The sequence below is a fragment of the Pseudophryne corroboree genome, chromosome 2, assembly GCF_028390025.1.
Source record: "Pseudophryne corroboree isolate aPseCor3 chromosome 2, aPseCor3.hap2, whole genome shotgun sequence".
Taxonomy (NCBI): Eukaryota; Metazoa; Chordata; class Amphibia; order Anura; family Myobatrachidae; genus Pseudophryne; species Pseudophryne corroboree.
The window spans coordinates 694,917,408-694,941,326 of NC_086445.1; the positions used below are offsets into that span (position 1 = coordinate 694,917,408).

General features: G+C 43.6%; 1 protein-coding gene across 2 annotated transcripts in view; it reads left to right on the plus strand.

Annotated features, from left to right (window-relative positions):
- Positions 1 to 23,919, plus strand: part of PLEKHA6 (pleckstrin homology domain containing A6) — a 296,849-nt gene that overhangs the window by 81,766 nt on the left and 191,164 nt on the right. The window contains exon 1 of one of the 2 annotated variants that reach the window (XM_063955247.1): positions 11,963 to 12,067. The exons of the other annotated variant lie outside the window; for it this stretch is intronic. The gene's annotated coding sequence lies outside the window, so the exon portion shown is untranslated. Of the gene's footprint in view, positions 1 to 11,962; positions 12,068 to 23,919 lie in introns of those variants that run through there. 2 annotated transcript variants of the gene reach the window in all.

A 23,919-nucleotide genomic window follows, 5' to 3' on the forward strand; every position in this document is an offset into this window, starting at 1 on the left:
TGCCTCTATCCTTACCTGTGGGTGCCTCTTCCCCTACCCGTGGGTGACTCTGCCCCTACCCATGTGTGCCTCTGCCACTACCCATGGGTGCCTCTGTGTAAATTGCTCCAGGCATGCCAGAGTTATGCCCAAAAACTATGGATTTTTACATGTCACCCCCTTCGCAACCCCACCCCTCGGTGTGCTAGGCGTGTCTTCCCCCACAGTATTTTTTTTCCAGATTGTAAGACACATGTGTACCAAGTGTGGTGTAAATTGCTCCAGGCAATCCAGAGCTATGCCTGAAAACTATGCATTTTCACATGTCACACCCCCCCCCCCCCCCCCCCACACACACACACATAATTTGTTTCCAGATTGTAAGTCATATGCAGTGGCGGATCTTGCCACGGGCAAGCAGGACTTTTGCAGAGTGCCCCCCAGCAGTGCCACCGCGCTGTGCCTCCCCCCGCTGTGAGAAGGGAACCATTTCCCTTCGTGGCGCTGGTCCCCCCCGCTGTGAAGGGAATCAGACGCTAAGCGTCTAGTTTCCCTTCATGGAGAGGACCTTTGCTGTGCGGTGCGCGATGACGTCATGGGTAAATATCCCAAACAGCCCATTCAGGAGTAATTTCAAAATTCATCTTTAAAACAGCTGTGATGTAACAGCATCCAAAACTGTTTAACTTTCCCACAAAACCATATACAATGTATCGCACAATTAGAATTATGAGAATACCCAATGAATAACTTCAGTTTTTGGGTCAAGTACGTGTAGTACATCATTGCATAGGATGCAGACACTCGGGTATATTTACTAAAGTGCTGTTTTTTTAGACGTGGAGATGCAGTCCATAGCAACCAATCAGATTCTACTTATCACTTATTTAGCACCTTCTACATCAGGGGTGGGCAATTATTTCAGCTGGGGGGCCGCTTAACACTTCCAGTGAATGTTCGAGGGCCACACACATGGGCGGGGACTAATATAAATGACAAATATTTGTAGGAGTAAGTCCTGGGCTGCGCAGAGACTGCACAAAGTAGATTTTTGCAGCTCTGCGTACACATACGCAGCTCTGCGTACACTTGCACGGGTGAATTTACATTCCCCCTGGGGGCGGCGACTACCCGAACGCAGGACAGCAAAATTTGCAGCACAGTGATCAGGTCTGAATCAGCTTCTTAGTCAGCAGTTGCTGAAAAATAAGACCCGTTATAGGGCCCAATTCTGACCCGGTCGCTGCTGTGTATTTTCGCACAGCAGATGATCGGGTCTGAACTGCGCATGCATTGCAGTGCGCAGGCACGTCGGTCCGCCGCGCTGGGGAGCGTCGGGCAGTAATGGGATGGTGTGAACAAAGCAATCGTACAGGCGATCGCAAGGTGATTGACAGAAAGAGGCCGTTTGTGGGTGGTAACTGACCGGTTTAGAGGAGTGCACGGAAAAATGCAGGAGAGACCAGGCGTTTGGAGGGAGGGTTTCTGACGTCAACTCCGGCCCCGATCATCCCACTGGAAGAGTAAGTCCTGGGCTGCGCAGAGACTGCACAAACTTCTGTTTCTGCAGCTCTCCTGCACATGCGATTACCCTCCTCCCCCTGTAGGCGGTGACTACCTGATCGTAGCAGTGCAAAAATCACACCCTAGCGATCAGTTCTGAATTAGGCCCATAGTTTTTTATATATATATATATATATATATATATATATATATATATATATATATATACACACACAAAGTGTAGTAATCCCGGCACTCCCTCTCCAAATGGCAATGTGCTGCAGTGCCCTCCTAGAGAAACAATGCTGATCCTCAATATAATGGATGGAGACAGGCGGCACTCAAGCAGACTCAAATAGAGTGAAAAAAGCGGTCCGTTTATTGATCCAATATATGGATCAATAAACGGACCGCTTTTTTCACTCTATTTGAGTCTGCTTGAGTGCCGCCTGTCTCCATCCATTATATATATATATATATATATATATATATATATATATATAAATAAATAACTATAAAAACATAGTATTATATACAGATGTGTGTATATGTATATATATATATATATATATATACATACATACATACATATGTATATATATATATATATATAACTGTAAAAACACACACACCATGTGTGTAGCCCCCTCAGCGATAGCGATGCGCGGCCCCGCACATCGCTATCGCTGCTGCTAGATTGCATGCAGGCCAATCTAGCGGGTCGCTCACTTCACCCGCTGGGTGAAGTGATCGCCCCCCCTCGTCTCCCCCCGCACGGTCAGCACAGATCGCGCTGTGCTGAGCGGCAGGAGAAATGTGTGCTGAGCGGTTCGCTCAGCACACATCTCTCCCAAATCGGCCCGTGGGTACTTGGCTTAAAAAACATATCCAGTAATAAAAAAAATAAAAATAAAAAACTGCTGAAAACAAACAAACAAACAGCATCCTGTGTAATGCTGTTATCAATCGTATTCACAGCTCCCCTCTCCCTTAAACCCATATAGTAGTCTCTACCCCCCTTCCCCCACCCCTGAACCCACATAGCAGTCACTACCCCCCTTCACCCCTTCCCCTGAACCTATGCAGCAGTCTCTACCCCCCTCCTCTCCACTCTCCTTCCTCCTCCTCCTCCCCCCCCCCCCGCCCTCCTCCTCCTCCCCCCCCCCCCCCCCCCCCTACCCATATAGCAGCTTTACCTTAGATGTGTTTTTTTCACTGGCAGATCTGCTGCCCAGATTATCCACCTTCCCTGCCAGATCCGCTGCCCGCTGCGCTGCGCAGAGCCGCTGCTGCTACCCGCTGCACTCTCCTGCCGTGGCTCCGCCCCTATGCCGCCCAGCGCCTGATGTCACAGAGGAAATCCCGCTCAGCAGACCGGGTATTTCCTCAGCGGCGCTGCGTCTCGGAGCTTCGTAGCGCAATGACAAGCGGCTCAGCCGGGCCGCTTGTCATTGCACAGTGGTATGGGACAGCGGGCCAGGCAGAATCGGTTCGCGGGCCGCATCCGGCCCGCGGGCCGCATGTTGCCCACCCCTATTCTACATGGTCAACTAACATTATTATGACCACCTCCTACATTTGACATCGACAGCGCGTAGCCCATGAAGTATGTTACGCGTCCAGCGCTGTCTTGGTTGGTATATAAGGTGTGCGATAGGCCGTCTGCACACAGATCACTTGTTGCTGTCATTGGTGAAAGGGGTGATTTATCCGAGTTGCAAAAAGGGATGATTATCGGCTTTCGCAGTATTTTGCGAAAAAACCATTGTCGGAACTGCGGAGCAACACGTGCCATTAATGTGAGAGGTGAACTTCGGCTACGAAGGTGCGTGAGGGCCGACCGACACGTTACAGTGGAGCAGCTCACCATCAGAATGAACCAGGGGGCTACCAGACTGTGGGGTAGATTTATTAAGCTCGGTGAAGTGATAAATTGGAAGGTGATAAAGGATCATCCAGTCAGCTCCTAACTGTCATTTTTCAAACCCAGCCTGTGACATGGTAGTTGGGAGCAGACTGGCTGGTACTTTATCACCTTCCACTTTATCACTTCACCAAGCTTAATAAATCTGCCCCTGTGTCTATAACAGTTCAATGAACACTGCTGCATATGGGGCTCCGAGCGGTGACTCTGACTATTAGCTAGTGGTCATAATAATGTGACTCGACCGTGTAGAGACAATAGCTAGAATTGGATTGGCTGCTATGGGCAACATCTCCACTTCTAAAGAAATATATCCCTGTTTATTTAATTGTACAAATGCTTGTAAAATATCTGACAGAGCAATGGACCCTATTCAGCTTCAGTAGCAGTTTCTGCTAAAAAGCAGATCTGCTACTGCTGAAGATCGCATGCCGGGGCCCGCCCAGCACAGGGCAAGGCCACCCAGCATGCAAAGTCCCACACACTGATGAAATTGCAATGGAATTGTGATCACATTGCAGAATGGGAAATTAGGGATGACCCCTTCGCGTATGCAGGCGCATCGCCGCCATTTTTTGGGCCACAATGGCAGCGTGTGATGTCACGCAGCCGCCCCGAAAAATGGTCCGGCCACTCCTGCGTTGGCCTGATTACTCCCCCACAACAGTCCCTCGCTGCCCACCTCACAGCAGCCGCTGTCAGTCATTATGCGATTGCATCTTTCCTGGATGCGATCGCATAATGACCCCTTGCACATGCACACTACCATCGCTGCTTGTGTGCCGATGAGTGGAAAGCACCCATCTAAGTACACGCAGCAGTAGTGACGGGTACTGAATGAGGGCCAATATCCGGGAATGTGTTCTTCCGTTAAGAAAGTTCTCTTGTCATGGTATCAATAGGTAAAGTTCTGTGAATGAGAATATAAATATGAAGTGGAATAGTAGATGACTTACTACTAGGAAATTCAAGATTATGAAAACTGGGTAAAAAAACAGAAGACACTCCTGTTAGAAAGCGGGCTTTACGCCAGGTCTGTCTTATTAATGAGGAGACTGATTCAGAATTTACTGTATGCTATTGCCATCGCAACTGTGAATTGGTACACAGCGGCTGTTCCAATATATACAAATGACACAGCTCCCAGGCTTTGTATTGAGATGCCCACTGGTGGGGTTTCTGAACTGCCACTTGTGTACAAAGACTCAACCATCGGATGTACATCAGATAAACATTGACCAGAGTTTCCGTAAGGTCACGCAGCATGGCCACTGAAAGTAAGACACCAGAGCCATTGTAACTGCATACGGGATCACAGACTTCAGCTGTAACATGTCCCAGAAACAGTCACGACATGTCTGCGTTTGAATCGCCACTCCCCTGTTACCTCCTACCAGTGGCCCCTTACTGTTAATCAGTTTGCAAATAAATTCTCACTGCGAACGCAGACGCATGATCATCGCGGCACATGAGCAGTGGCAAAAAATGGCTCCACTGCATATAAAATCAACATTGCGTACAGTATATCGCCAAATGAGGCCCTAGAGGATCATCTACCAGGGAAGAGGGGAGAGTGAAGGGATGTCTATGAAGTAAAATGACTTACAATATATGGGCTAAATTTCTTAGCTACATGTGGTACAGCACAATACTTTTGGTGTGTTAGGTCTGGCTACTACTCCCATTACTTGTTGTTTTACCTTACCTAGCACCAATGTCTCCAGGTATAGTGATGTACTAATCCCGCCTACTTTGGTTTTGGTTCTGCCTACAGTTGATTTGGTGCTACCCATCAGAGACTACGTCTAGAATTTTTTTCAGGACCACTTTTTGTCCCCAATCCGCCCGTGGATGTGACAACACATCACCAGCTTTGAAACAGCCCAAATAGGTTAAAACATTGCAGGTATTCCAAGTTATCATCTACGTAATTAAAATTAGTGTCGCAAGAATATTTTGAAATTGGCTGAGTTCACCAGGTAAGCCAGGAACTTCCTCTGATGTTGTGGGATATACAAGGCCAAAAAAAAAAAAAAAGTGGGTGGGGTGTCAGATACTGTATAGCAATGTTCTCAACACCCGAATTGAGGAATTTTAGTAATCCAGTAGGTGCTAGGCAGTAATTTATATTTGTAGAGGAGTGATGTGTATGTGAACAGAATGCAGAGCATCTCTCCATGGGATGTTGGTATCTCCAAGGGTCTGTAAGGTGAAGAAACTTCATGAACAATGTGAATGCGGACGATGTACTGCCTTTCCACCCATCTGGTCGTCCCAGAGACACAGTCATGTTGAAAGTGCCACATAGTTCAACGTGCCCCTCCGCCCAACCTTGCAGCTGGACATAGAGTTCTGGGGCAGATGTATTAAGCCTGGAGAAGTGATAAAGCAGTAATAAATGGAAGGTGATAACTCACCATCAAATCAGCTCCTAACTGTAATTTTAAAACATATAATGATTAGCTGGTGCATTATCACCTTCCACTTATCACTGCTTTATCACTTCTCCGGACTTAATACATCTGCCAGTCTGTGACAAAAGCATCATAAAGCCCAGTACCCACGGGCCGATGCAGGAGAGATGTGTGCTGAGCGGTTCGCTCAGCACACCTCTCCTGCCGCTCAGCACAGCGCGATCTGTGCTGAGCGTGCGGGGGGAGACGGGGGGCCGCTCATTTCACCCAGCGGGTGAAGTGAGCGACCCGCTAGATTAGCCTGCATGCAGGCCAATCTAGCAGCAGCGATAGCGATGTGCGGGGCCGCGCATCGCTATCGCTGAGGGGGCTACACACGGAGCGATCATGCCGATATTCTAAGCAATCTAGTCAGATTGCTTAGAATATCGCTCCGTGAGTACCCCCCTTTAGAACCTATGACAGCAACTGTAAAATTTTCACGTTCCTGTACAAATTCCACCATAAAATATCTGCCCTTATCATCCACCATCTTATCAATAATATGGTAATGGAAGTAAGGAAGGAAATAAGGAGAGATAATAGATGAGAGACATTATTGTTTAACAAAAATCCATAGTGCAATATCACATACAAGGCAGAGAAGGATATACGGTATAGTAGAGTCCATTAGTGATGGAGACATACATGGTAGAGATTCCACGAAGGTCTTGGCAGGATAATCAAAGTAATATTGTTGAGTCACTCTCAGTTTGGCTGGTGATAAAGGATCAGCTAGTCAGCTCCTAACTCATTTTTCAAACCCAAAATGGCTAAATGAATCTTGGCTTCAAAGAGGAGATGACAGATCACAGAGGATTCTCAGCGCATCATGGCAACATGATAAGAGAAGCAAAATCTTGTCCCCATTATGGAAAAGTCCAGAGTGATTAAGATAAGCCTCTAAGAGCTTGTCTGCTTAATTGAGGATTTGCATAATAACCACACATAGTCGTTGTTAATCTGGATGACTATCAGGCCATATTCTATGGACCCCCTTATCCAGCATATAGTTAGACGAGTGGTGACAGACAAACTCAGGCAGGAGCTAATGAGAAACAAAGTTTATCATATCCTTTGCCTTCACCTACTGTTTTCCATATTTCTGTTATAATGTGTTCATGCACAAATTGAAGTCTGAGCTTCAATGAGGTCATCCTCCACTGTGGAAGTATGCTGTTCTGACTAAGTAGTTCATCAAGTCCAACTAAATTTTTTATCAAGAATAGGCATTCTGTTCTTTCTTGTACCTTCGCCACAGATTGTGCACTGTCTCTGGTGTAATTGGAAGCAATGTCCAAAATGTCATCACTAATGGGAGAGGACGGAGATCTAGAAGATGGGAGAAGGAAGGTAACTTTTCCATAACTTTAGATGTTTGACTACCTCTGGCAACACGTTGCTGTTTTGCCGCAAATGTCTCCACACAAAGCAAATTAAAACCTTCAGAAGCAATATAATCGCACAGGCAGGTGGATGAAGCAGTCTGGCTTACGACCAGTAGGGACACCAAACAAGCAGATAGCCACTGTGTAACCAAAATATCTACACAAGCCTGGTCCTATCAGGAGAAAATGAGGTAAGTAGCCACCTGTCTCTTAAAGCCAGTACTAGCGGGTCGCTCACTTCACCCGCTGGGTGAAATGAGCGCCCCCCGCTTCCCCCCGCACGCTCAGCATACATCGCGCTGTGCTGAGCGGGGGGAGAGTCAGATTGCTTAGATTTTAAGCAGCGATCGCTCCGTGAGTACCCCCCTTTACGTCAATGTGCTACTGTAAACAGAAGTAGGCCTTGCAGGATACCCAACTCCCAGGCAAGATGGTAGCCACTGTGGACCACAGCTGACAGAGCTGTAGGGAGTACAGGAGCCAGCCATCCAGAAGGAGCAGGTAAGTGTTGTATGGCAGCAGGGAAACAGCGTTCCGAGTCCAGGAAGGAGAGGAGCAGGATGGTAAGATGGCAGCTCTGGTCAGCGGGCCACAACTAGGCAGCTGGGTTTCAGCAGTAAAGACGGAAGCAGAGTTACAAACAGGATTACTCAGATGGCCAATGTTCACGCAGATGATCTGATACTGCAACTTCAGACCCAACAGCACATCATACAAGCAATCAGAAGGTGTCTATTTACACAAGACCGTGCAACTTTCCTCATATGAGTGTGGCAAATTTAAAGCGATCTTGCGTGTACCCTTCAAATGCATTTTTTAAGCATTTTCCTGCACAGCAGCTGCATCCAAAGATGCATCTACCGTGCTTACTGCATCCATCACTGAATCAAGCCCTTAATCTGGTACAATATCTTACAAGTTGTGAAGAAGTTTAATATTACTAGTATAATGTCTATTTGACTATTTATTATTTGATTGTAATATGTTAATTTATGAGAATCTGAAAACTACCAGGGGCAATATGTAATAACCTGTGAGATGCATGCTGTTCGGGAATTTATGTATTTTTTTTTTAAATATATATTTATTGAGGCATATAGTGGAAAACATTAATACTGTATAATACAAGGCAGGCACATATGATACAATAGGAGGAAAGATATGATTGATAGTAATAGGGTACAATCTAGTAAGCATGGTCGAGTATATCACAGTCCATCAATTCTCATAGTATTTCAAAATATACAACAGTAACAAGCAAAAGTATTTGTACAGCAAGACAAGGTTGGATAGAGACTATGTTAAAACGGGGAAGTCCCATTATAAAAACACATACATGTTGTACCATCTAACAAGTTTCCGGATGCTATCGTTTTCTGTGTCTGATAAAGTGAGAATGTGTGGTAGCCATATGTCAAAGAACTTGGATGCTCTTGATTCCAAATCTAAAGTACACTCGACCCAATCCATATGGTACACAAAGTAACCTGGGTAGCATATGTGACATGGAGATATGGTCAGATTGTATCCATTGGGATAGGATAGTTTTTTTTAGCCGTGGCTGCTATCTTAGCCAAAAGGAGGCGAACACCCGTTGTTGGTTTAGGAGTGAGGGATGGAGAGTAATAATTCCACATGGCTCATGACATAGTAACTGTAAATGGTATATGAAGAGTATTTGTAATGTAAGTTTGGACGTCAGTCCAAAATTTTTGTACTATAGTACACGTCCATAAACAATGGGTGATGTCGGCCTCAGGTAATGAACATTTAAAACAGTTGGAGTTAGTAGACACCCCAGTTATGTATCATAATTTCGGGGTATAATAGGCCCTATGTAATATTATATAGGGCATTTCTGGAAAGGAGGCCGAAACCAATTGTTTATTTAATCGGACTGATAGTCTAACTATATCTTGGGATGTGAGATCAGGGAAAGAGTCCCTCCACCTTGTCAAGCCTGTAGTAACCGCCGATAAGTCTATTTTTTTTCCGAATTTGATCATATAGCGTAGAGGTGGTCTACCCTTACCAGTAATAATTAACCTACTTAACGTATTATTCTTTTCAGTTGGCGTGAGTTCAGCCAACAAGTTTATAATATAACTACGAGCTTGGAAGTAAGCAAACATAGGAAAGCATAGGTTAGGAAACAATTCCCTTAGTCGGGATAAAGCAAGAACAGATATAAAATCCTCATCCAAAAACTGATATACTAGACCAGTGGTGGCCAACGCGTGGCTCTTGAGGCACATGCGGCTCTTTCTTTATTCAAATGTGGCTCCCAACACTCAAAGTCACGTGACCACAAGAGAGCTGTAAACCGCTACACTCCAGCCAGACATGCAGCAGCACTACGTAGACTGAGAACTAAGGGAGCCAAATACACATGGGGGAGCTGGCTGGAGTGACACATGGGGGAACTGTAGTGTATTATGTGAATTTGGCTTTTCAATATATTTTCTGCGGATCTGGCATTTTAAATTATTTGATGTAGAAGTGGCTTTTTCATTGTATTTTATGTTGGATCTGGCTTTTTCAATGTATTTTATATCAGGGGCGTGGCCTAGCAGGCACAAGGTCACACACCATTTTTGCAAGTGCGCCTTCGGCTCGAAGTCGGCTCTTTGATGTACCTAACAAGATTTCTTGGCTTTTTGTCTCTGACTGGTTGGCCACCCCTGTACTAGACGTAAACCCTGGAGGTGCCAAGTTCTAAAAACTACATCCGCGTTGCCTCCTTGGAAATCACGATTATTAGTCAATGGCAAAAAAAGGGAACGGCTATTCGTTAAATTAAATCTTTTACGAGAAGTACGCAAGGCCATTAAGGGGGCATGTAGCAAGGGATTTTCCCTTATCTCCTGTGGGAGGGAAAATATTGGCATATGCAAAACTGTCTCTAATGAAATTCCTGTGAGAAATGCCTGGTCTAGGGTCCAGTGTACATAGTTATCAACTCCTCCCACCTAATCCAGAGCATATCTTAGGTTAGAAGCTAGAGCATAATCTTGAATATTTGGTAGGTTAATGCCCCCCAACAACAGAGGTTGCTGTAGTTTAAATAATGAAATCCTAGGTCATTTTTTCCCCATCCATATAAACTTAGTATAGCTCTATTGATAGATGTAATGTCATGGTTAGTCAGAAGATAATTTTTGTATTTTTAAAGTAGCAATCATTTACAACGTAAAATAGGCCTGGTTTTGCCTTGTAAATGATTGTCGCTTTAAAAATACCGTCCGACTCGCAGAAATGCCCGAACAGTCTGAACCTCGCAGGCTATTACATATTGCCCCATATGTCAATAAACCAAAAAGTTTTGAACCAATAATCTGATGGAAGTGTCTCCTCAATATTATCATTATGCATATGAAAGTTCTCTATACAGGTAGATAAACATCACATAAGTACGGAGGCTATAGGAATTATGTCAGTGCATACCAACACCTCAAAATATAGACTCATCTCCTAAACAGCAGTACTCAGCAAAGCACAAGATGTGATTGGAAGAAAAGTGTATTGTGTTTGCAACAGAGAAAAGTAATTCATTGTGTGATTGTCATGTTAAAAAGTAGATAATGTGTAGGAGGGACAGGTTGGTGTACAATAGGGCTGGAGATAGTGTATATCTGCTTCTAGAGGATGGGCAAGGGGCAGTGGACAAAGGAGAGAAAAGATTGCTTTGTACAGGACATAATTAGTGGAGGATAAAAGTCTTGTAGAGATCATCTACAGATGCCACGGAGGCTTAGGAGCTCCGGGTCCCTTCTCTAGAAAGTGCAACGTTCTCCTTATATGAGTGTGGTAAGTTTAAAGCGATCTGCTGTGTACTGTTCATATATCCTCGACAGGGAAATATTTTTTTGTTTATATTATGATCATTTGTTGCTTATGAAGTATGTTTGAATACTTGTAAAACGGTCTCAAGTTTTTAAAGATTTGTCTACAGAAATATTCCTATTTTCAATATTGAGTAACTGCATAGTACATTTGAAAAGCGGTAATTCATACTGAACCTGTACAAGTTATGTTATTGTGTATCTGGTCTTAGTCTCAAAATATAATTATTGATAGTAAGAAAAAAATAATTTTTTTATACAAAGCACGTACAAAGTATACAGCTACATTGCAGTACAGTGTGTTGGTTTATTATCTTTTCCTGTGGAAAGGAAAGCTTAAATTGTACATCGATGCAGCCTCTATAGTTCACATTTATAACATGCGTGACTAAGGTGCTTCCATAGTATAGTAGAACCTAGCACAGTGATGGCTAACCTTGACACTCCAGCTGTTGTTGAACTACACATCCCAGCATGCCCTGCATCAGTTTTAGCATGGCCAAATAGCAAAACTGTAGCAGGGCATGCTGGGATGTGTAGTTCAACAACAGCTGGATTGTCAGGGTTAGCCATCACTGACCTAGCAGTACATATATTTTCTCTTTTCATATTTTCAAGGAAAGTAATAATTGCTATTAATTAACGTATTTATAGGACTAAAAAATGCAGATCCCAATACAATATGTCTTTGATGCTGCATTTGTTTCAGTAAAAGTCTGAACACTAGACAGGCATGTAAAGGGTTACACTTACAGTTCACACTACAGGTAAGAATCTAAGCATCCGGACAGACTCTAATTGGCTGGTTTAAATACACACACCTCTTGCTCCACCTTGCTTACTGTTACAGGTAACTAAGAAGCATGTGTGTGCACGAGACGGAAGCACAACCTGAGTGTGCGAGAGCACTTGGAGGCTGCAATGTGTCTACTATAATCCATACTATTTCAAGCTCTAGAACTACAGCCACTGTCCTGAGTGAGTCCTCTGATTGCTTGTTTGTTGCAGGAAAGGAAAGTGCAGGGTAGAGGCAGTTTATGTGCCTTGTACAAAAAATGAGAAACAATGCATATGGAATGACACGGATGCAGGGACAGAAGACAGACATGCACAGGGAAGTGCAAGTGTGAGAGGGGTTAGGGTGGGTGTGCAGTAACCTTTCTAAATTAAATAGTATATTATATTAGAGGAATAATGTGAGGATGTTTACAGAAAAACAAAAACTGTATTAGTCATCTGAAATCCTATTAACACTACTACATAGTTACACATTTACAATATCAGTGATGGATACAGTGCTTTCTTATCAACTTCTCCATGCAGCCATTTTCACATTTGACAACCATGGTGCATTCATTGGAAGAAATTGTGGGAAGTATGTTTGCACAGCCTTAAGAATAGTAATATGTTTGTTCTTAGGGTTAGGACAAAATGTAATTAATGATGTTCTAAATGAAGTAACTGTACAGTACTTGTGTTGCATGTACTTGCATTATTATAATGAAATGCCCATTTTGCAATGCATGAATAGTATCGTGTTTGCTGGAGACCATGAGTTATGTCCATTGGATGGATCAGTAAATATGGCTTTTATTGGCCCCTTGTTTATGTTTCCCTTTAACAGTATAGACTTACTTTTTTTTTCTGTGACTCACTCTAACATGACAGTTGGCTTATATGTTTGTGTATCAATATGTGTTGCTGAGGTTTTGTTTTTGTAGTGCATCAAGTGCAGAATTAACCTGGATGTCAGCCAGAGTACTGTGAGAAACATTATTCATTGTTATCACTCACTTTAAGTAAAAGACTGCAAAGTGTCCGGCACATTACATCGCGTCTATTTATACACTGATGCTAATATAGTTGCTTGGCCTGGTGCTGGATTTGTACATTTAACCAATACTGCGACGCCCGAAGGAAATCATTTTATTTCTTGCCGAGTGTGCACTGTGTACCCTTCCTAGAAGTGGCAAGTAATTTTGTATGACAGTCTGTCTAGGCCTATCAGTCAAACAGTCATACCTGCATGGTTTACCCTAGAGAGACTGAATGCTATTGGGAAATAGTATTCCTAAGCTTTATCAGAGATGTTTGAACTGTTTATGATTTCTTATAAACACTCGTATTTTCCACTTATTGAGCAATTCCACAAATTAAAATATGGTTTGACGCATGCTTCAAGCGTATTAAACCATGCCTGCTTACATTCTTGGAAACGTCCAAATTCAGTGGAGTTCCCCCAGACTGCCTGGAGAATAGCCACCCTCTCCAGTCAGGCGATGATGCAATTTGCACTGAATCGCATGGTTAAGCCACGACTCGGCTGCATTAATCTGCAGCATTGGGCAGCTAGGAACAAGGCCACAATGCCAAATGCTGCACTTCAAGGTAGCACAAATCATAACTATATATTATTTGCACACTTGCCTCATTTCCCAGCAGGCACTTTACTTCAAAAATAAGAAATGATCTAGCTCACAACTAGAAGTAAAATAATATGAAATAAAAAAAACTAGTGTAAATCCAGAATGTAATCATGGTTTCCCAGGCAGGCATTGAGAGGTAATCAGGACTCTGGGTACAAAATTAAATTGTACTTTGGTGGCCTTACTAACCCTCCCTTCTCCTATAACATCATACTATTGAGTTCTCTGATTGCCTCTCGGTTGTATTCTCATATATACAACATACAATAGATATGCAATAGTTAGTATTGCACAATAGATGATGCTAAAGTCATGACTGAAACCTATAGTGCCTCACATTTCCTCCCAAACAGGTCCCATGCTTTAATGTTGCAGTAAGCAGCGCAGAGCAAGCCCCCGAAATATTGCTGCAGGAAGATATCTGACTCTTCTTGCTTCTTCTACATTTACTTTACAATGCATTCCTTTCTTTTGCTTAGTTCATATTTCATTATTACTCCTACGTACATCCCACAAATACATAAACTGGTTCATGTCCTCATACTTTCTGTTCTGGGAGATTGTAGCCACCTAATACCATTATTAGTCATATTTATCATAGGGTGAAAAGCCTTAGGTCTTTGAAATTGGATATCTGTGCTCATGATAGGGCTTCATCCTATTTATCATGGGGTACTGTACTACTGTATTTATATTTTACTTTTTCTATAGATTTATTATTATTATTATTATTCAGTTCCATTGTGCATGCGTAATCCGACAAGTTGGGTCACTTATTCAAACTGTATCAGTGAAGCGGTAAGTTAACTTTTCCCACTCCGACCCAAATATCGCTCAGCTGCCTCGATTATATTTACTTACTGTAATAATCGCAGTTATCCATATAGATACATGTTCTAACAGACAATGAATTACATAGTGGGGCTCATGCTGAGTTGGGCGTATGCCAATTTGCTTGCCGTAAAACTCCATAAATTTGTACTGGGCATTCCCACAGTAAAAGCATATGCCTTCGTCCATATGCACATCTGACATTTGTGTCTGGTTATGCTAGAATAGGCGGAACGGGGAGAGAAAGGCTGTACAAACAGTAAGGAAGTGTCTGCATCATTGCGAACTGAGGCAGTCATGCATAGAGACACATATATGCCTGTCTGTAGCCATATCATTTGTGGGTACCTGGCGGCTATAACAGATACATGTTAATGGTAGTGACAGTCGCCACCACTGGCTAGCCACTTCTGATTGGCTGACTGCGGATTGCCATTTATTACCATTTTAAGATATTTTTAGATGATAGAAATAAGCATATGATGTTTGAATTGTCCTTGTCAGCAATAGGGTTGAAAATTACATTTATTGAATACATTTTTTTGTTTCTTATGGGTGAGTAGGTTATATACAGGTGCGGATTGGGAAACAAAAGTGGCCCTGGAAAAATTTCTAGAAGTGGCCTCATGTGGGCGGCACCAAACCAACTGTAGGCGGAGTCAATAGCAAAGTAAGCGGGATTACTTCAAAATGTAATGTAGGCGGAGTTGCACCAACAAAATGCAGAGCATGTCAAATTAGCTGGACCTAACACATTAAAAGTTTAGAAAGTATTGTGTTGTAGCAGAAGTAGATAAGAAATTTAAACTGGGGTGACATTTAATCCTCTGTACACTCACTAAATATCTCAAGTCCATTTCCTGAAAGCTTCTCCTCTCTCTCTGTCCATCTCCTTCATTTGTCTCTCTGCTTCTTAGGGGTCAGTTCAGTTCAACGCGGATTGAATAGCGCTGGGAGGGAGCTCCTGAAGCTATTCAATTCAGAGCGATGTCCCTGACTAGAGGATTTCTTCTTGCACCCTTCCAGGGGTGCGAGCAGAAATCCAACAACTAGGTCCGCGATGCTGTTTTGTGACCTTCCGTTTGCCTTCTTGTTTCCAGTTTTGTATGTGCAGTTTCTTCCTCATGTGAGCCAATATATCTCCTTTGTCTTTGAATCTGTCTCCTCTGTGTGCTGTCTGTCCCCAGGGCTTAAAATGGTTCTGGAGAGGTTGTGTAACTAATTTCCCCCACCACCAACTTCCCTCCCATTAGGCAGAGGCAATGGTAGGGTATTAGGCATCCCCCTGTAAACTACAAATTTGTGCCCTAACCCCCATACTATCTAAAGGAACAGTGCACGCCGAAGGCGCGCATCACAGAAAATGATGGACCATGGAAGGGGCATGGTTACATAATATTACCCCGAATTCAAATTACGCCACACAGTAGTACAATCTTATTGACATTACACTGTGTATAGTGCCTCTATTTCATATTACACCAGAGTAATGCCCCTATCTCACACTACGACACACAGTACTGCCCCATATTCACGCTATGCTACACAGTAGTGACCCTTATACACAATGCCCATGGTAGCAGTGCCCCTTATACACATAATAATGGCCACGGTAGCAGTGCCTCTTATACACATAATAAGGCCCACGGTAGCAATGCTGCTTATACACATAATATCCATTGTAGCAGTGCCACTTATACACATAGGGGGTCATTCCGAGTTGTTCGCTCGTTATTTTTTTTCGCAACGGAGCGATTAGTCGCTAATGCGCATGCGCAATGTCCGCAGTGCGACTGCGCCAAGTAAATTTGCTATGCAGTTAGGTATTTTACTCACGGCATTACGAGGTTTTTTCTTCGTTCTGGTGATCGTAATGTGATTGACAGGAGGTGGGTGTTTCTGGACGGAAACTGGACGTTTTATGGGTGTGTGCGAAAAAACACTACCGTTTCTGGGAAAAACGCGGGAGTGGCTGGAGAAACGGAGGAGTGTCTGGCCGAACGCTGGGTGTGTTTGTGACGTCAAACCAGGAACGACAAGCACTGAACTGATCGCAGTTGCCGAGTAAGTGTGGAGCTACTCAGAAACTGCTAAGAAGTGTCTATTCGCAATTTTGCTAATCTTTCGTTCGCAATTTTGATAAGCTAAGATTCACTCCCAGTAGGCGGCGGCTTAGCGTGTGCAAAGCTGCTAAAAGCAGCTTGCGAGCGAACAACTCGGAATGAGGGCCATAATACCCACAGTATCAGTGCTGCTTATACACATAATACCCACAGTATCAGTGTTGCTTATACACATAATAATGCCCACAGTATCAGTGCCACTTATACACATAATGACCATGGTAGCAGTGCCGCTTATATATATATATATATATATATATATATATATATAATAATGCCCACAGTATCATTGTCACTTATATACATATTAATACCCACATTGTCAGTGCCGCTTATACACATAATTACCATGGTAACAGTGCCGTTTACAATTACATACACAATAATGCCCACGGTAGCAGTGCTGCTTATACACATAATAATGCCCACCGCATCAGTGCCACTTATACACATGCCTACAGTATCAGTGCCGCTTATATACATAATGACCATGGTAACAGTGCCGCTTATATACATAATAATGCCCGGAGTATCAGTGCCGCTTATATACATAATAATACCCACAGTATCAGTGCCCCCCCTTCCTACATGTACCACTGGCACTGCAGCTCTCATTCTTTAAAAATAAATGTCCTGCAAGCTGCAGTGCCTGATAGTGGTACATGGAGACCTGTCTCACTGCAGCAATCAGAGTAGGCTCCATGTTATAATTTCTTATGGCCTCTTCCCCCCTCCCTGCAGACAGGCTTGCATTACAGTCAGGTGGTGGGCCGGGAGCGCAGTGCAGGCAGAGGTCAGAGTAGAATTATACTCACCTCTCCTGCAGGACGCGCATCCACCACAGCTGCACCATCTCTCCCCCCGAGAGTAGCATTTGGCGCGGACCTCCTCCTCCTGCTGTCAGCTGGGTAGGGCCGATAGCATCAGGGGGCTGCGGCGCACACCGCACTATTCCAGAAAGTCACGTGGGGTGGGGAGCCACATATGAGAGGCGGCCCCACACACCAGTCGGCCCACTGGAGGCCTCCCCGGTGGAAGCAATGGCCAATCCGTGTCTGGTTATATAATTGCATTGTGTATAAACAGTACCCATATAAAGAAATGATTGATGTTGTTGGTCCTATGAGTGCATGGAATACAATAGACCAGTGGTTCCCAAACTTTTTTGAATCATGGCACCCTGGAGCATCAGAATTGTTTTCACGGCGCCCCTGGGCCAAAAGTTTCTTGTTGAGAAATTTAAAAAGAGATATTAATTAAGTAAATTGTGTTTATATGTCATCCTTAGGTTCAATTGTGTGGTGAGGGACAAGATTAACTTCTGTCTGTCCACATATTTTATGATTGGCAGCAGAGGTGTAGCTAGGTGCCATGGTGTCCGGAACAAGGGTATGTTTTGGCGCCCCTCTCCCCTGTACTGAATTGGATAGCATGTTACATTTGAAGAGAAATCATATTTAAATTGGTGGCAGGGTCAGTTCTAGACCTTGTAGAGCTCATTGCGAAAGTTTTCTTTGGGTGCCCCCAAGTATAAAATATGGACAGTGCGCACCAAAATATTGGGCCGTGGCCACATAATAGTACCAGTTCACATTACACCGCACAGTATTGTCCACTATTTCACGTTAAACCACTCAGTAGTGTCCGTTATTAACATTACACCACACAGTAGTTGCTTATACACAATACGCGACAGTAGAGCCGCTTATATAGGTTACACCACACAGTAAAGCCGCTTGTACACATTATGCCACAGAAGAGCTGCTTATATATGTTACGCCACACACTTGAACTGCTTTTAACATTACACCACACAGTAGAGCTGCTTATGCACGTTACGCCACAGTAGAGTCCCTTATACACATTACACCATGGTAAATCCCCTTATACATGTTATGCCATGGTAGAAAACCCTCATACATGTTACACCACAGTAAAGCCACTATGGAAATAGCTGTATTCAATTATTTACTTTTTTTTTATTCAAATAAATTAAAAACACTATGTATGCCCTGACTGACCTGACCTCACAACCCCCAATCCATTAATGAAAATAATGCCCCAAATGTGACCTCCCACAGACCTGACAATCCCCCTGTCTCTCAATAAAAATAATACCCCAAAACTGCCCCCCTTCCCAGATCTGATAACCTCCCAATTTATCATTGAAAATAATGTTCCAGTATTGCCTGAGGGGCAGAAATAGCTGCTCAGCAACAGTGTCAGTGTTTCCTGCTGTTGCCTCTGCCTGCCCTGTTCCCTACCTAGTCTCAGAGTCTGAGTCAGTGTGCGCCTCCTCTGCTCCTCCACCTCTGTGGAGCGCCCTCTAACTTTTCCGGCGCATGGAGCTCATGCTCCACTGGAGCCACCCTCGCTACACCCTAGATTGGCAGCCACCAGCACTGGTTTTGACTATTACATTGATCATAAATAATTTGAATTGGTCCTGGACCAAAAATCGAAGGCACCCCTGCAAGTACCCCAAGGTACCCCAGGGTGCCACGGCACACAGTTCGAGAACCACTGCAATAGAAAGAGCAGAAAACATGATGGGTGGTTCATGTGGGTTCTGGTATGAATGGTTAAGGTCGACAGTCATTGGGTCGGCCACTATTGGTCGACATTGACATGGTCGACATGGACAAATAGTCGACGCATGAAAATGGTCGACTCGGGACAGGTTGACACATGAAAAGGTCAACATGGATTTTTGACCTGTTTTTGGTGTCATTTTTTCCTTAACATGACCAGGAACCCCAATTAGTGTGCCGCATCCCCCTGCGGGCAAGGTACCTCGCTCTGCTACCACTGCGCTCGGCACAGGTTACTATTCCCAATCGTAGTCCACATGGATGATAAAGTATGAAAAAGTTAAAAATATTTTTTTTTTTTTTTTTTAAAAAGCCATGTCGACCTTTTTATGTGTCGACCATTTTTATGTCTCGACTATTTGTCCATGTCGACCATTTGTCCATGTTGACCAATAGTGGTCGACCTAATGAATGTCGACCTCAACATGGCCGACCATCCAAATGGATACCGTTCATGTGTGTAAAACTTTACTAAACACCATCTACATTTTGTACTCTATACCATTACACTACATTTAAATGAAATCGAACATGTGCCAGCACTTTTCTTAGTTCACCAAAAGGGTAAAGCAGTTATTTTTCTCTTAGGGTGGGAAATCAAATCTCAGTAGCTGGATGCTGTGGTTTGGAGACACTGTCACCTTCTGGTTCCAATAACATGATAAAAAAAACAAGTGGCATGGCTCTGTATGTAGCCATGCTATTATGTACTTGGCTTGGGCTAGAGATCTTTTATGCATGCAGTATATTTAGGATACAGCGGTGAGGGAAAATGCATGCCGGGGAAACAATTATCTGTCTAGTTTGTGTGAGCTGTATGCATCAAGTTTGAAAATCAGGAACCTCATTGAATAACTGCTGGAATATTATGTTTGTTATAATCATTCAACACTTTTTAATTGAAGCTTCCAGATTGATTACTGATGTCTATTCTCCTTATTTTGGTGAAGGGCATATTCCTGATACACTGTGTGTGCAGATACAGTGTATATGAATGGTGACTGCATCATCACAGCCTTTGGGGAGTCATTCTGAGATGATCGTAGCTGTGCTAAAGCTCCGATTATTCACACTGACATGCGGGGGGACGCCTCAGCACAGGGCTATCCTGCCCCGCATGTCAATGCCGCCCCCCCCCCCGCATAAGTGAAAGGCATCGCACAGCGGCGATGCCTTTGCACTTCAAGAGTAGCTCCCAACCAGCGCAGCTTTACCGTGCTGGCCGGGAGCTACTCATTGCTACCCGGCTCACAGCGGCTGCGTGTGACGTCACGCAGCCGCTGCGGCCCGTCCCCCGTTCGGTCCGGCCACGCCTGCGTTGGCCGGACCGCACCCACGAAACGGCGTCCAAACGTCGCCGTTCCATCCGCCCCCTGCGCTCAGCGACCGCCTCTGCCTGTCAATTAGGCAGAGGCGATCGTAGCGGCCCGACGGCCTTCTGGCATGCGCCGGCGCACTGCGGTGCCGGCGCATGCGCAGTTCTGACCCAATTGCATCGCTGCGACAAACTGCAGCCTGCGATCGGGTCAGAATGACCCCCTTTGTACAGTATATTGCCGGAGAATGTATATGTGCTGTGCAGGGCAGACATGTGTATGCAGGCTGTGCGTGAGATTTAGAAATATGCATTTACTGATTGTTATCTAGGAGTCAATGCTTGTGTTAATGAGACATGTCTTGTTCTTTGTATGATTCTTTCATGAAAAAACCCCCACAGGAGATTGAAAAGTTTTCTAACATTCCATATACCTAATATGTTACACTTCCTTAGTACAGCCCTAAGATGTGATCAGTAAGTGTTGCTGGCAGGAATAAGGAAATAGTAATCATGCACAATTAAACTTTTTGCCTTCCGTCTGTGTAAAACAAAGCTTCAAACACAAAACTGTATGTTAAATGTAAAAGGCAGTCCCAAATCTGACTCTTGCAATTAATTTAGGGGGTTATTCAGAGATGAGCGTAGATGACTGCATACACAGCCAGATCTGCGTTCATCTCTGCACATGGTAGGGGCCCAGCTCTATGGAGTGTACGGATTATTGTGGTCACGTGCGCAGATACACCAGTCTCTGCTGTGGAACTCTGCAGCTCCTTCAGGGTTACCTTTGGTCTCTGTGCTGCCTCTCTGATTAATACCCTCCTTGCCCGGTCTGTGAGTTTTGGTGGCCGGCCCTCTCTTGACAGGTTTGTTGTGGTACCATGTTCTTTCCATTTGAAGATGATGGATTTGATGGTGCTCCGGAGAATCATCAAAGATTTGGATATTTTTTTTTATAACCCAACCCTGACTTGTACTTCTCAACAACTTTGTCTCTGACTTGTTTGGAGAGCTCCTTGGTCTTCATGGTGTGATGCCTCTTGCTTAGTGGTGTTGCAGCCTCTGGTGCCTTTCAAAAAAGATGTGTTTATACTGACAGATCATGTGCCATTTAGATTGCACACAGGTGGACTTCATTTCGCTAATTATGTGACTTCTGAAGGTAATTGTTTGCACCAGAACTTTTGAGGGGCTTCATAGCAAAGGGGGTGAATACATATGCACATGCCAATTTGAAAAATTTTATTTATAAAGATTATTTTTTATATACATCTTTCTCATTTCAATTCACCAACTTGGACTATTTTGTGCAGATCCATCACATAAAATTCAGATAAAAAAAAATTAAATTACAGGTTGTAATGTAACAAAATAGGTAAAAATCCAAGGGGGGTGAATACTTTAGCAAGGCACTGTAGGCCCTTAATCCATAAATAAGGCTAAACTGAGCAATATTTTAGTAGAAAAATTGGAAAAAAACGAAACATTTAACTATTAGACTTTTGCACTTCTAATTCGCAGAGGCATCTCATGACATCAGATATTAGGTGTACACCTGCAAGTGCGCTGGGTTACAGGGCTTCAAAATCGAATATGTTTTGCTGCACATTTGGTGCACATTCACTGCATTTCATGAGTGTCATGACCAGCTCTGAGCAAAATATGGGAAAACACTTCAACAACGGAACCTCTGCAGTTATAGAAAATAATATTAAAAGTGTTCATATATGTTTAATCATTTTGTCATGCATAATTAAGTCCTGTAGAATGCATGATTAATAGGTCATGCCTTTATGCTTTTGGTGCAGTATTTTGCGTATTTGTTCATGTTTTGCGCAACCCAATTGATTTATTTGTGCTTATTCATTCTGGTAGTACGTATCTATGTGTTGTTAATTGTTCCATTTTTCTTTTACCCGGTTTTTATCACTGTATTGGTATTTTCGTAGGATTCATGTTTTAGCTTGTATATATGCCAAGCACATAAAAGATATACCTTCAATTTGTCAATAATAAGAAAGGCTTATTATCACTGCAGTGTCACACCCAAAAGAGATGGGCTCTCAGCTAATGTCACACACAGACTGGGAGTGGGGCTGCTTCATTCTGAAATGGAACACAAATTAGCCTATCTGTGTCATAGAGTAAGACAATAACAGCAGCAGCGAGTGACATTATGGTTTCGCTGTGCGTGACACAGAAAGGACACAGTGGATGAAGTTATTTTCACGCTGTATTATTCTCTATATATAAAGTTCAAACAGTTTCAAAAACATAAACCTAATATTTTTCTGCATTGTTAGTGATGGGTATGTGAGGAATCTGGAACTCTGTCGCCAGGCTCCTCCATGCTCAGTCATACTCTATTCTTATATCCTGCAGTCAGTTTTTTCAGATTCACAGTATTTACTGGAACAGAGATGTCTATGTGAGGTAATATGGATCCTTATCTCTTTCTTGTCTCCTAGTGTTCAGAAATATTTCAAGCTGTTATAATTTGTTATCAGTGTCGGACTGGGGCATGAAGGGCACACCGGGGAAATGCAGTGGTAGTTGCCAATTCTTAGAGGCTTGGGTAACCATTAGTGCATGGTCTGGGCCCCTTAATAAATAATATGTATAGTAAATACTGCTAGTGCATGCATGACAATGTACCAGATTAATAACTACAATGCCCTGTAGAAAATACACCATAGTCCTGTGCAGTATAATGTAACATATTCATAATGTATAATTGAGAGGGTGGGCCCCTAGGCAGTGGGGCCCCCCGGTGGTTTCCCCTGTACCCCTAGGGGCCAGTCCGAGCCTGTTTGTTATGAATTCTGTCATTCTGTTATTGTCATTTATAAAAAACATAAGATATATGAGGCAGCCCTTTATACTTGGGGACATGACACAGGTAGCTAGAAGATTAGACATTCATATGCAAATTGGTGTAAAGTATATTTTAAGGCTGGGTACACACTTGACAATGTGCATAATATGCAACATTGTCAAGTCAAAAGATATCAGACATACACACTGAACGATATCATCACCGATATCGTCAGTGACGGCATCCACCCACATCCAGGTGCATGCAGTCTTGTCCAACATCTTTAGATTTCAAGGCTGGAACTACAGATATTGGACTTTGTTAACGACCCAAGGGAACGCGCATTGATAAAGATTTCGTGTATATACAGTGGAAGATGTGAACGATATATCATCCGATCCGCCCAATCAGACGATATATCGGCTGCATATGTTCAAGTGTGTACCCAGCCTAATACCTCTTTTCCACTAGCTCAAAAAACTCGGGTAATTGCACGGGGACGCGCGTTTACCTGTGTTTTTTGCTAGTGGAAATGGCTCCCTCTGCAAAAACCCGGATCAAGTGATCCGGGAATCCTACCCGGGTAGCTTCCCGGGTTGAACACGAGTTCAACCCAGTAAGATGTGCAGTGTAAACGGATGCCGCGTCGATGCGACACGGCTCCCGTTCACAGTGTATGGAAGGGCGGTGCTGGGAGATCATGTGGCCGCCCCTACCATGTCACCA